This window comes from Ovis aries, chromosome 4 (genome assembly GCF_016772045.2).
Source record: "Ovis aries strain OAR_USU_Benz2616 breed Rambouillet chromosome 4, ARS-UI_Ramb_v3.0, whole genome shotgun sequence".
Lineage (NCBI taxonomy): Eukaryota > Metazoa > Chordata > Mammalia > Artiodactyla > Bovidae > Ovis > Ovis aries.
The window spans coordinates 109,526,272-109,539,244 of record NC_056057.1 but is presented as its reverse complement, the minus strand read 5'-3'; the positions used below and the strand labels follow the sequence as shown (position 1 = coordinate 109,539,244).

The 12,973-nt window shown below is 43.7% G+C and overlaps 1 non-coding gene across 1 annotated transcript; it reads left to right on the top strand.

The window, feature by feature from the left end:
- Positions 1 to 11,542: 11,542 nt before the first annotated feature.
- TRNAS-GGA (transfer RNA serine (anticodon GGA)) lies at positions 11,543 to 11,614 on the top strand. Its single transcript has one exon. It is a non-coding gene; the product is annotated as a tRNA-Ser (tRNA).
- Positions 11,615 to 12,973: the final 1,359 nt, after the last annotated feature.

The window sequence follows — 12,973 nt, the reverse complement described above, 5'->3', positions numbered from 1 at the left end:
AGTAACAAGATCCTACTGTATAGCATAGGGAACTATATTCAATATCCTGTGACAAACCATAATGGAAAAGAATATTAAAAACAAAACATATATATGTACAACTAAGTCAATTTGCTGTACATTAGAAATTAATGCAATGTTATAAATCAACTACTATAAAATATTTAAAAAATTAAAAGAGAAAGGGAAAAAGTAGCTTAGTTACAAACAGTGAGCACATACTTCTGTCCTTCCATGTTTAAGAGTATAAAATCTGGTGAGGACAGCCACCTATTCACATCAGGGGCTACTCTTGGCTCAAAGTATCAGTTCAATACGTGCCCCAGGGCATTATATCACATGATCCAACTATAAGTTGAGTTAACTCTTGTTATCTCTCCCCAGAGCTAATAACCCGCCTCATAAAACAACCTATTGAAAATGAGTTAGTCCCCCCTTCTGCCAAATAACCCCAATCAGTGATCATCTACAGCTCCTGGTTCCTGGCAACTGCATAGAAGAGAGGCAGGTGAAGGCATCGGACTGCTTTGCCTCAACATGACCATCAGGTGTACCTTACAATGGAGCCAAATCTAGTGCTGCAAGATCTGTCCCCAACCTTGTTAGCACCAGGGACCAGTTTCATGGAAGACAGTATTTCCACAGATGGAGGGGGGAAATGGTTTGGGGACGATTCGAGAGCATTTTATTTTTTGTGCATTTTATTTCTATTATCATTACATCAGCTTCAGCGCAGATCACGAAGCATTAGATCCCAGAGTTTGGGAACCCCTGAGGTAGGACAGCAAATCTTAGCACATTTGCACGTTCATGACTATCAGGTTGCTTTCGGTAGATATCAATGACCATCTGGGGATAGTCTCTCTGTATAAACACAGAAATCTCCAGTTCCTACAGGCTTCCTCCTTCCTGCCCCTCCTATCTCTTTCAAGGTAAAGGCTACTGAACATTCTTTCACTCCTGGCAGTTTTCAGAGAACTGCAATCCTATAATGAGATCTTCTTATAGCTCTGCCATAATAAATTTAGTGCCTTTCCTTCCAACAGTGTTCTATTTCAGCTGTAATTTCTGCCCAATTCAGAAGCAGAAGATTCTAATTACTACTTTGCAACATTCAATAACACCACTCTTTGAGACTGCCAAAAAAAAAAAAAAATCAAATAAGTGGTCCTTAAGTATAAAGCTCGAGTCCTTTTCTTAAGATAATTATTTTCTTAGTTTCACCATACCAATACATAAATAAACACAGCTTCTTTACAGGAAATGTGCAATTTTGTTTAAGCAAAGTCTTATTGAGATTTTAGATTTAGACATATATAATCAAGACCTCTGAAGTTGAACTGGCCTTTTGTCAAATAAATCACAATCCTTCCCACTTTGTTTTGATAGCTTCTGATAAATATATGCTTAATAAAATACCACAGCAAAAGCTTCACATCCCTTTAACAACTACCACAAATATCAGGATACTTGACTTTCATCTGAGCTAAAAAAATGAACATAGGAATTTGGGACAGTTAACTATTGTTCTCAGTTAAGTGACACAGAGATCTGTGTGCACCTTTCCTAGAAAGTTATATTTTTACCACAATAAAAGCATGTGTATTTAGCTTACAGAGATTGTGTGTTACTGCTAGAAGGTTTGATGCCTGCAGAGTTTCTATGATGCTGTTTATTTTTGCTGCTAAAGAACAGAAAGATCCTGTCAAACCCTCCTCTGATGAAGTAACAGAGGCTTGCTTGGTCTTACCACTGAATCTAGTGGTTCCAGTAATAAGAGGGGCCATTAACCTCTCCTGCTTGAGGTAGATGCCTGGGGATGGGCGAAATCACTGTGTTCATCCTTTAAACACAGGGAGAACAGTCTGCGCAGACATACGGGGAAGAGAGTCCACAGACAAAGGAGAGAACTGAAACCAGATGACTGGCATCTGAATGCTGTGTACGATTGTGTCCCGTAGAAACCAAAGATATATTTTTTTTAATTTTCTTGATTTTATGAATGCTTCTTTTTTATTTAAAAGGTCTAAAAGTTAGGCTTGATTAAACAAGAGAAAATACTTCTTGATTTTGGAAAATGCCTAGCGGAGATTCTGGCTAGTAACTAATCAAGCATTAGAGAACTGGCAAAATCATGCACTCATTCAGCTCAGTTCAGTTCAGTTCAGTCGCTCAGTCGTGTCCGACTCTTTGCGGCCCCATGAATTGCAGCACGCCAGGCCTCCCTGTCCATCACCATCTCCTGGAGTTCACTCAGACTTGCGTTCATCGAGTCAGTGATGCCATCCAGCCATCTCATCCTCTGTCATCCCCTTCTCCTCCTGCCCCCGATCCCTCCCAGCATCAAAGTCTTTTCCAATGAGTCAACTCTTCGCATGAGGTGGCCAAAGTACTGGAGTTTCAGCTTTAGCATCATTCCTTCCAAAGAATACCCAATGCCAATCTCCTTTAGAATGGACTGGTTGCATCTCCTTGCAGTCCAAGGGACTCTCAAGAGTCTTCTCCAACACCACAGTTCAAAAGCATCAATTCTTCAGCACTCAACGTTCTTCACAGTCCAATTCTCACATCCATACATGACCACTGGAAAAACCATAGCCTTGACTAGACGGACCTTAGTCAGCAAAGTAATGTCTCTGCTTTCGAATATGCTATCTAGGTTGGTCATAACTTTCCTTCCAAGGATAAGCATCTTTTAATTTCATGGCTGCAATCACCATCTGCAGTGATTTTGGCGCCCCCAAAAATAAAGTCTGACAATGTTTCCGCTGTTTCCCCATCTATTTCCCATGGAGTGATGGGACTGGATGCCATGCTCTTCATTTTCTGAATGTTGAGCTTTAAGCCAACTTTTTCACTCTCCTCTTTCACTTTCATCAAGAGGCTCTTTAGTTCCTCTTCACTTTCTGCCATAAGGGTGGTGTCATCTGCATATCTGAGGTTATTGATATTTCTCCCGGCAATCTTGATTCCAGCTTGTGTTTCTTCCAGTCCAGCGTTTCTCATGATGTACTCTGCATATAAGCTAAATAAGCAGGGTGACACTATACAGCCTTGACGTCCTCCTTTTCTTAAGAAACATAATAATCAAACAAATACCAGGTAGTACGCTTGTTTGGGGCTGAGGACTCTTACGTGACCGTCGGTACTGTTTCCACATGCAGACATGATTTTAACTATCACAGAACTGAATCTTCCATTTCCTACATCCACAGACCCCAAACTGCCTTAGCGCCTTTACCACAACCTTTTCTTGATTTAAAAGCAAAACAGCAGAAGAGGAAACCAGGCTGGTGGTTGTGTGGCTGGCGGGCCTGGATGTCCCGGATGGAGCAGGAGGTACCCGGATGCAAACGAGGGCGGATAGGTGGTTTCAGAAGTGCCCCCATATCTGTGGTCCCATCAAGGTGTGAGCGGCCATTCAGCCATCTGTGGTGGTGTGTGAAGGTGAGCCTGAAACAAGCGGAACCTGGCAGAGTTCAAGGGCAAGGAGGAGGTACAGTTTGGAGTCCTCGGAGCCTTTACCCTCAGCGCTATCTAGACCCACTTTCCGGGGTTTGCAGGGCAGCTTGGGGCTTCAAAGGTTGAGGGGTCCAGATGTTGGCAGGTCTGAAGGTGAATGATGTCTTTGTGACTAAAGGGCGGGGATGAGCCCACAACGCAAAAGGCAAGGGTGGGCTCCCTGAAGACCCCACTGGGGCCTTTTGGCAGGAGACAGGTTTGTTACCAGACGATTCGTTGGTGTTCCTGTTTGGGAACTAATGGCTCAAGGGGTACTGCTTCTGACAGGGGAAGGGGAAGTCCATGAACTCCATAAACAGGGTCCCCTGGCCCAGGCCTCACCAGTAGCTTGGCCGGCAACCGCATCTGCAGCTGTGAGGCCTCTATCCAGAGGTATTCCTTTTCCCCTTCCTTCTCTATTTCACTTGCCTGACCCAGGCAGAGGGCCCCAAGCCAACCCCAGCTGGGGCCACTCAATCGGAACCTGAGGCAAATTTCTGCAATAAACATTTCTAGTTCAAAACCAAAAAGAAAACAATTTTTTTTTTTTTTTTTTTTAGTTCTGGTTAAAGTGGACTCGATGCTTTATCAATGGATCAGCAGGAGGAAAGAGTAAATGTCACCAGCAGGTGCATTAAAATAATTGCATTCATCTGAAGCAGAGGCTCCTCATAAACAGATCTGAGCTAGCAATCCCAGACAGTTCCATCATGGGTAGCCACAGGGATGAACAGCAAATTGACTGTTGTTGAACAACTCAGATTCATTGTCGGTGGCCTTCTAGCAGCAGCTGTTGGAATCAGCCAGCAAAAGCTGTCTGCAGAACAAAGCTGAGCTACGGAGAATTCGCAAGGGATTTAAGTGAAATGGCCTGAGCTCCGCAGTTGCACAAAAATTGAACAGGTGGCACATACGGTTGGGTGCTGGCTGTTGGCTGTGCTCAGTTGTGTTCCACTCTTTGCAGCCCCATAGACTGTAGCCCGCCAAGTGCCTCTGCCCATGGAATTTTTCCAGGCAAGAATACTGCAGTGGGGTGCCAGTTCCTACTCCAGGGGATCTTCCCACCCAGGGATCAAATCCTCATCTCTTGCATCTCCTGCATTGGCAGGCAGATTCTTTACCACTAGCACCAGCTGGGAAGCCATTTAAAACCCCAAGGAAAGGGCGGGGAAGACTTGGGTAAATCTATGAAGGAAAGCCACAGAGATTGAGAAATTTCTATTGGGAGATCTATGCAAGGGTTAAAAAAAACTTAGTAATTTGTCCTTCTAGACATTTCTTTTATCTTTCTATGTTGGCTGTTACTAGCAGCTGCTTTAGTCTTACTGATGTTATAGATAAAATATGATTTCTGAACTATTTCTAAATAAATGCTTCAGAGTTGCTGGATTGTCTTTCCTCCACATAATCATAATATTGGCCGTTAAGAATAGATTTGCTTATAAAAGACAAGCACTATTGAATTTGTTAATTTCCTCTGATATACTGAATCTTAAATTAGCAGTTATTGTCCCCATTTAAATGGCAGTATCTTGGTTAACAGCCACATGAGAAACTAGAGTTGATGGGGGCATAATTTTTCCACTGAATTATCTTTATTAAGAATGTAGAAGAGTTGATGCTTTTAAACTGTAGTGTTGAAGAAGACTCTTGAGAGTCCCTTGGACAGCAAGGAGATCAAACCAGTCAATCCTAGGGGAAATCAACCCTGAATACTCACTGGAAGGACTGATGCTGAAGCTGAAGCTCCAATACTTTGGCCACCTGATGTGAAGAACCAATTCATTGGAAAAGACCCTGATGCTGGCTAAGGGTTTGGATTGAGGGGAAAAGGAGAAGAGGGAGACAGAGGATGAGATGGTTGGATAGCATCACCTATGCAATGGACATGAACTTGGGCCAACTCTGGGAGATGGTGAGGGACAGGGAGGCCTGGCTTGCTGCAGTCCATGGGGTCACAAAAATTCAGACATGATTTAGCCGTTGAACAACCACAGCAAATCTTCATTAAAGTAGGAATTTACCTTACTAGATGTCATAACATGCTGCCCAGATCCTCCTCCAGGTATAAAAGGCCTGTTTTCTAAGCTGATAGAACTGCTGGATGATTGCCCGCAGCTTCAACCTCAGCTGAGTAGAACTGAGTAAAACTGCCCCACCCAAGACGAAGTCCCTTTTCAGAGTGTGCCTGCACTCAAAGATTGGTCAAGGGGTAGACATGGAGGGTCCCTATAAAGGCCTATTCCCTAGTCCCAACTTTGGACAACTCTAAAGAGCATCCCAACTGCAAAATTCCTGTGAAATCAGCTGAGACTTTGCTGAAATTGCATCACTACTCAAATAGTCCCTGTTCCTCCTCCTTTCTTTTCTCCCTTCCTTAGGTATGAATCTCATGATTCTCCCTCAATAAATGCCGTGTGTGCTAATCTCTTTCAGAGTCAGCTTCCCAGGGAACCCAGGCATGGCCCATAATAGCAAATGCTGAGATCTGGGAGCTGGATCCTCCACCACCTGGATGGCGATAGGACTGCATCAGTGGTACCTGGGCACAGATATCTCTGGGCAAAAGGTATCCATATAATTGTTAAAGCTTTCACTGGTGGTGGGCTTCCCTGGTGGCTCAGCAGTAAAGAATCTGCCTGCAATGCAGTAGCCTCAGGAGACACAGGTTCAAGCCCTGGGTCAGAAAGCTCCCCTGGAAAAGGGAATAGCAATCCACTCCAGTATTCTTGCTGAGAGAATCCCATGGACAGAGGAACCTGATGGGCTACAGTCCATAGGGTCACAAAAAGTCAGACACGACTGAAGTGACTTAGTACATATGCACACACATACCGTTGGAAGGAAAGGTATTAGCTGATAGAGTATATCAGCTTTTGAGAAATATGGGGGAATTAGTAACTATAAGGATAATGGAACTAAGTGGCTATTGCCAAGTATAATTGACACTTTCAAAAAGGTTGTGTTGTTAGTTGTGTGAGAAAAACAAACAACGCTGCAAAGCAACTAGACGCCAATAAAATTAATTTTTCAAAAAGAGTAACCCGATGCTGGGTGCACAGATTAGTCATTAAAGTTACGTGAAGTAATAAAAGTTACGTGAAGACCAAAAGGCTCCTTCATTGCATATAAAGGAGTTCTTGTCTGCATCAAAAGAACAAAAGCAAAAACTGAGAACCAGACCAAGGACTTAACTACAAGAGAAGCCAAGCTCCAAAGGTGGTTACACTCCCATCCAGGGTAGGCCTTTCCTTTCCACCAACCTTGCCTCTTTATTGGCTTTTGAGTGTCAGGCAGCTGGACCTGAATTTTGCTTACATTTTGTGGCAAGGACACAGCCCTGGCTGGGAAAGAATGGGCTTTCACAGGAGATGGACACATCAGGTGTGATGGCCCCAGAGTCTGGAATCTTCAGATGCTCCTAAACCCTCTGAACCGCAGACATGGTCCACTCTCCCCTGGCTCCTCCTGTTTACAGGAGACGTGAGCACCAGCCCTCGCTTAAAGAAAGCGCCAAAGGCTCCCTCTCAAGGTGACATGGACTCTCCTTGGGATCTGCCCCCACTGTCCCTCCTGGCCCAAGAAGCCAATAACTCGTAGTCACGCATAATGTAATTATGCTTCCATGGTGGCTCAGTTGGTAAAGAATCCGCCCACAGTGTGGGAGACCTGAGTTTGATCCCTGGGTTGGGAAGATCCCCTGGAGAAGGGCATGGCTACCCACTCCAGTATTCTTGCCTGGAGAATCCCATGGATTCTGTAGCCTGGCAGGCTACAGTCCATGGGTTCACAAAAGAGCTGAACACACCTGAGTGACTAACCCACCAACCACCAAGTAAGTTGGCCAGGAGAGAGTTTTTTTTCTTTCATATTTAGCATTGTCAAGCAAACACACCCTATAGAAAGCAGAGATTGTCAGACTGATGAACTTGAGATTTTAGCTCTCACCTCAGCTCTGCCAGTGCCCCTCTGATGTGACCTTGGGCTGTGACCTCATTGTGGCCTGTCTTTTCATTTATGAAATAAGGGATTCAAAGTCAGATAAAACACATGAGGTTGGTCATAGACACACCATCTAGGTACCCAAGTGCAGAGTTTCTCCAGGGAAGTTTTAAAACCCTCCAAAGTGACAGAGCCTTCACCCACCTGTTCATTCACTTTGTGTGGAAAGACAAGTGGCCCAAGCGGTGTGTATGTGTGTGTGCACATGCGTGTATTCACGGAGCGTGGCAGCAGAGGGTGGGTAGGAGCCAGAATGCTAAGTTGTCCCCCAGAATTTCCCATCCCCTAGGTATATGGCGTACCTTGCTTAGTTACTCAGTCGTCTTCAACTCTTTGCCACCCTTTGGACTGTAGCTCACCAGGCTCCTTTGTCCATGCAATTTTCCAGGCAAGAATGCTGGTACAGGTTGCCATTTTCTACTCCAGGAATCTTCCACCCCAGGGATTGAACCCACATCTCCTGTGTCTCCTGCATTGCAGGTGGGTTCTTAGCCCACTAAGCTATCAGGGAAGCCTCTGCAAAATCCCCAAAACTAGGGGATGGATTTTACTCTCCTCATTAGTCATGTTATATGGCATGGTTGACTGCAAAATGGAAAGATTTTTCCAGGTGGCCTGCCTCATTCACTTGAGCTTTTTAAAAGCAGAGGGTTTTCTCCATGGCAGCAGAAGAGGAAATCACAGGTTTAAAGCACCAGAAGGATGTGACGGGCACTTGCTGATGTGAAGATGGCGGAGGACACCTGACAAAGACAACTGGTGGTTTCTAGGAGCTGAGATCAACCCCTCGTTAACAGTCAGCAAAGAACTTGGAAACTTTCTTAAAACAGCAAGGACAGACGACTTCTTCTGCTGACAATAAGAATCATCCTGAAAGAAGACCCCTCACCTCACTCACTGCCCCCACGCCTGCAGACAAGAACTTAGCCTCACTTACACTGATTTCAGCCTTGTGATATTCTGAGCCATGACAGACTTCTGGCCTACAGAACTGTGAGCCCTGGGTATTATTTCAAGTGCCTTTGTTCATGGCCTTTTTTTTTTTTTTTTTTTTGGCAGCAACAGAAAACTCATCTGGGGTTAGTCCTTTTACCTGAGTCACAGTCCTGAGATGCCTAAGGTTCAAACTGAAAACAGTTGCCTCATATATTTTGTCCATTTTTATCATTGTTTCAAGCAGGAGGGTAAATTTGACACTGGTTATACTATCAGATGTTCAAGCTAGTTTTAGAAAAGGCAGAGGAACCAGAGATCAAATTGCCAACATCCGCCGGATAATGGAAAAAGGAAGAGAGTTCCAGAAAAACGCCTATTTCTGCTTTATTAACTATGCCAAAGCCTTTGACTATGTGGATCACAATAAACTGCAGAAAATTCTGAAAGAAATGGGAGTACCAGACCACCTGACCTGCCTCTTGAGAAACCTATATGCAGGTCAAGAAGCAACAGTTAGAACTGGACAAGGAACAACAGACTGGTTCCAAATAGGAAAAGGAGTATGTCAAGGCTGTATATTGTCACCCTGCTTATTGAAGTTATATGCACAGTACATCATGAGAAACGCTGGGCTGGAAGAAGCACAAACTGGAATCAAGATTGCCGGGAGGAATATCAATAACCTCAGATATGCAGATGACACCACCCTTTTATGGCAGAAAGTGAAGAGGAACTAAAAAGCCTCTTGATGAAAGTGAAAGAGGAGAGTGAAAAAGTTGGCTTAAAGCTTAACATTCAGAAAATGAAGATCATGGCATCTGGTCCCCCATCACTCCATGGGAAATGGATGGGGAAACAGTGGAAACAGCATCAGACTTTATTTTGGGGGGCTCCAAAATCACTGCCAATGGTGATTGCAGCCATGAAATTAAAAGATGCTTACTCTACTCCTTGGAAGGAAATTTATGACCAAGCAAGATAGTATATTGAAAAGCAGAGACATTACTTTGCCAACAAAGGTCCATCTAGTCAAGGCTATGGTTTTTCCTGTGGTCATGTATGGATGTGAGAGTTGGACTGTGAAGAAAGCTGAACGCCGAAGAATTGATGCTTTTGAACTGTGATGTTGGAGAAGACTCTTTAGAGTCCCTTGGACTGCAAGGAGATCCAATCAGTCCATTCTAAAGGAGATCAGTCCTGGGTATTCTTTGGAAGGACTGATGCTAAAGCTGAAACTCCAATACTTCGGGCACCTGATGCGAAGAGTTGACTCATTGGAAGAGACTGTGATGCTGGGAGGGATTGGGGGCAGAAGGAGAAGGGGACGACAGAGGATGAGATGGCTGGATGGCATCACCGACTCGATGGACATGAGTTTGAGTGAACTCCGGGAGTTGGTGATGGACAGGGAGGCCTGGCATGCTGCAATTCATGGGGTCACAAAGAGTCAGACATGACTGAGCGACTGAAGTGAACTGAACTGAACTGAACTGAACTGCTACTATCATGACTGAAACAGGAGTCACTTTCTGTGTTACACAAGCATAAAATGGTGGACTCTAGTCAGGAATAAAATTGGTCATTCAGTCTACCCAGGTCTAGTGTTTATGAAGGAATAATAGAGAAATCAAGTTCTTAGATAAGATTTCGTAGAAAATGACATTGAGTAAAACAAATATTCTGGGTAAACTATGCACAAATATTCTTTGAATGGTTAATGAATAGGTATACACAGAAGTGAGTTCAGTTTTAAAATCACGATAACATCCCCATAGGGACAAGTAACCCAACTAGATTTTTTTTTTAGTCCTGAACTTCTTCCTCAAGTTCTTCCTCATTTGGCTCATCCTAACCTCTTCTGTTCTAAATTTTTCTTCTATTACATTCCACATAGTCTTTGTTCCCTCTGTCAGGTCATTGCCCCTATTATACAAATTATCATAATTCTCAGATTCCCTGAATTTTTGAGTCCTGTCTTTATTCTAATTACTTGACCTCCCAAAAGCCTGGTGCTTAGATACTTGTCTTAATTATTTCCCCCTCTATCTTTGTTTCTCTTTCTTTGCATCAATGTCAAAACTCTTCTGTATGACCAAGAGGTGACTCTTTCTTGTCTCTGAAAATGGAGATGTTTTGTAGATGCTGCAATATTTAAAATTATCCTCCAGAAAACCCTTATGCATATACTGTGCACCGAAATAAAAGAAAAAGGGAAAGTACCTTTGGTAAATGTGGCCTGTAGTAAGATAGTCAATTGGTTGAATTGGCTTTGTAATGCATTTTCTTAAGAAACTCAAGTAGATGTGAAGACATATCAGCCAAATAATTCTATTGTCCTTTTCCAACTTGTGCATTTGAAGGCAATTAAATGTATGGATAAAGATACAGATGCTAATATACTTTGGTATAGGCACGGCATCTAGGAAACACTTTTCTTGGAAAATTCTAGCGAGAGAACAGGTCATGCCATGAGAGCAGACTTCCCGATATACCAGAAATAGATCTCTGACAAGAGTTTTAAGCTTCAGGAGCTGTCAGAGGAAAATCTTCCGGGTTATTAGTTGTTTATAGTCTGACAGTAACAAATGCTCCCCTGAGACTTAGGAAGCGGTGAGTCTGACATCACAGGGCTGGATTCCTTCCCTAACAGACCCTGTCTGTCCTCTCTGAGAAGTCAGTCCTTAAGACTCAAGGGAGGAAGTGTGAAGAATTGTGATCATCTGCACCACTGTATTTTCCCTGCAATAAGAGAATGCATTCTTCTTTTTTAATTTCTTTTGGTACTTCTAGAATTTTATATACAATTATGTAATTGTAACTCCATGATAAAGACTTAGAAGAGTGGCTGTGATTTCTAACTTATCCCATACATCAGGAAGTTCCTTTGGTGTTTTTATTTCATTATAATCCAATTATACAAATTTGGGATGCCCTAGGAGTTTAAAAGATTGGAGAAGGCAATGGCAACCCACTCCAGTGTTCTTGCCTGGAGAATCCCAGGGACAGGGGAGCCTGGTGGGCTGCTGTCTATGGAGTCACACTGAGTCGGACATGACTGAAGTGACTTAGCAGCAGCAGCAGCAGCAGGAGTTTAAAATGGGCTTCCCTGGTGGCTCAGAGGTTAAAGCCTCTGCCTGGAACGCAGGAGACCCAGGTTCGATCCCTGGGTCGGGAAGATCCCCTGGAGAAGGAAATGGCAACCCACTGCAGTACTCTCGCCTGGAGAATCCCATGGATGGAGGAGCCTGATAGCTACAGCCCACGGGGTCGCAAAGAGGCGGACACGACTGAGCAACTTCAATTCAATTCAGTTTAAAATAAGGAGAAAGAGCCATCGGTTTCCTTTTAACTGGTCCATAGCAGTATTATAAAATGCAATATTCTGTGTGCCCCCCTCCTTGTCTCCTCCCTGCCAACAGTATTAAGTGAAACAGACTCAATTTGCCCACCTGAAAGTCTGTTTTGACGGAGCTTAGAGAGAAAGGACACTTTGCCTTAGCATTTGCTGGTGAGCTGCCGGGGATTTAGAGAGGGAGGAACACACACCATGGGGACCAAGGCAATAAGGTCTAGGCACGTGGGGAGGGAGGGAAAAGTGGGAATTCCAGGAATGGTAGATTCAGAGGAAGGCAACATGGGAGCAAGGGAATTGACACCAGGAAGACCAACGTGCTTTCTAAGAGCATCAAGATACACAATGTGGGCAGCTGCAGAAGAGCTCCCTGCACAGCGAGAGGCATGTGCATGTGTTTGCGGAGGTCGACGCCAAGCTCTTCTCAGGAGGCTGTGTACCCAGCTTGGGGCTGCCTCCGTCCAAAGGAGAGGTGTCTTCAGATTCATCCTGAGATGCTACGTGTAACAGCAGGGTCGTGTCCTGTCCACTCCTCCTTTCAGCCCCCGTCCTTCTTTTCCTTCTACTTTCTTTCTCTCTCCCACATCCCTCTTGCCTGTCTCATTTCTCAACCCCCTTCCCTTTCCTGCCTCCTGAATGCTAAAAATAGCATTACGTGGATTGCCAAGAAGATGAATGTGACTTCATTAGTGAACCAAAAAAAAAACAAAAAGATGAAAAATAAGCTGTGTAAGGAAGGGAATGATGAGGGAAGTATGGACTGACTGTGTTGAATGACTGTGTTAAAATCCACATCTGGAGAGTTGGAAGGGGGTGAAGTTCTTTGAGTAAACTGATGCCGTGATGCAAACAATATTTGAGGGCTGTTTTCCTGACAAATGTATACAGAGTGACCTAGACCAAAATGAGACTAGAGGTACTCATTTCAGTTTCCCATAAATGAGTAAATTATTTTAAAATATTTGTCAGGGGAAAGAGAGACGAATCATTGAACTACACCAGATAAAAGGGAACCAGCCAAAACTATACTCAAGAAAATCAAGTGAGGGTCAATGGGACATACTTCAAACAAAAATCTAATAAGTAACTGAAAAAGTTGAAGCCTGTTACTGAAGTTTAGTTAACTTAGAACAACTCTCCACACAAGCAGCTTAAACAGGTATGGAGATAAACAAACAATAA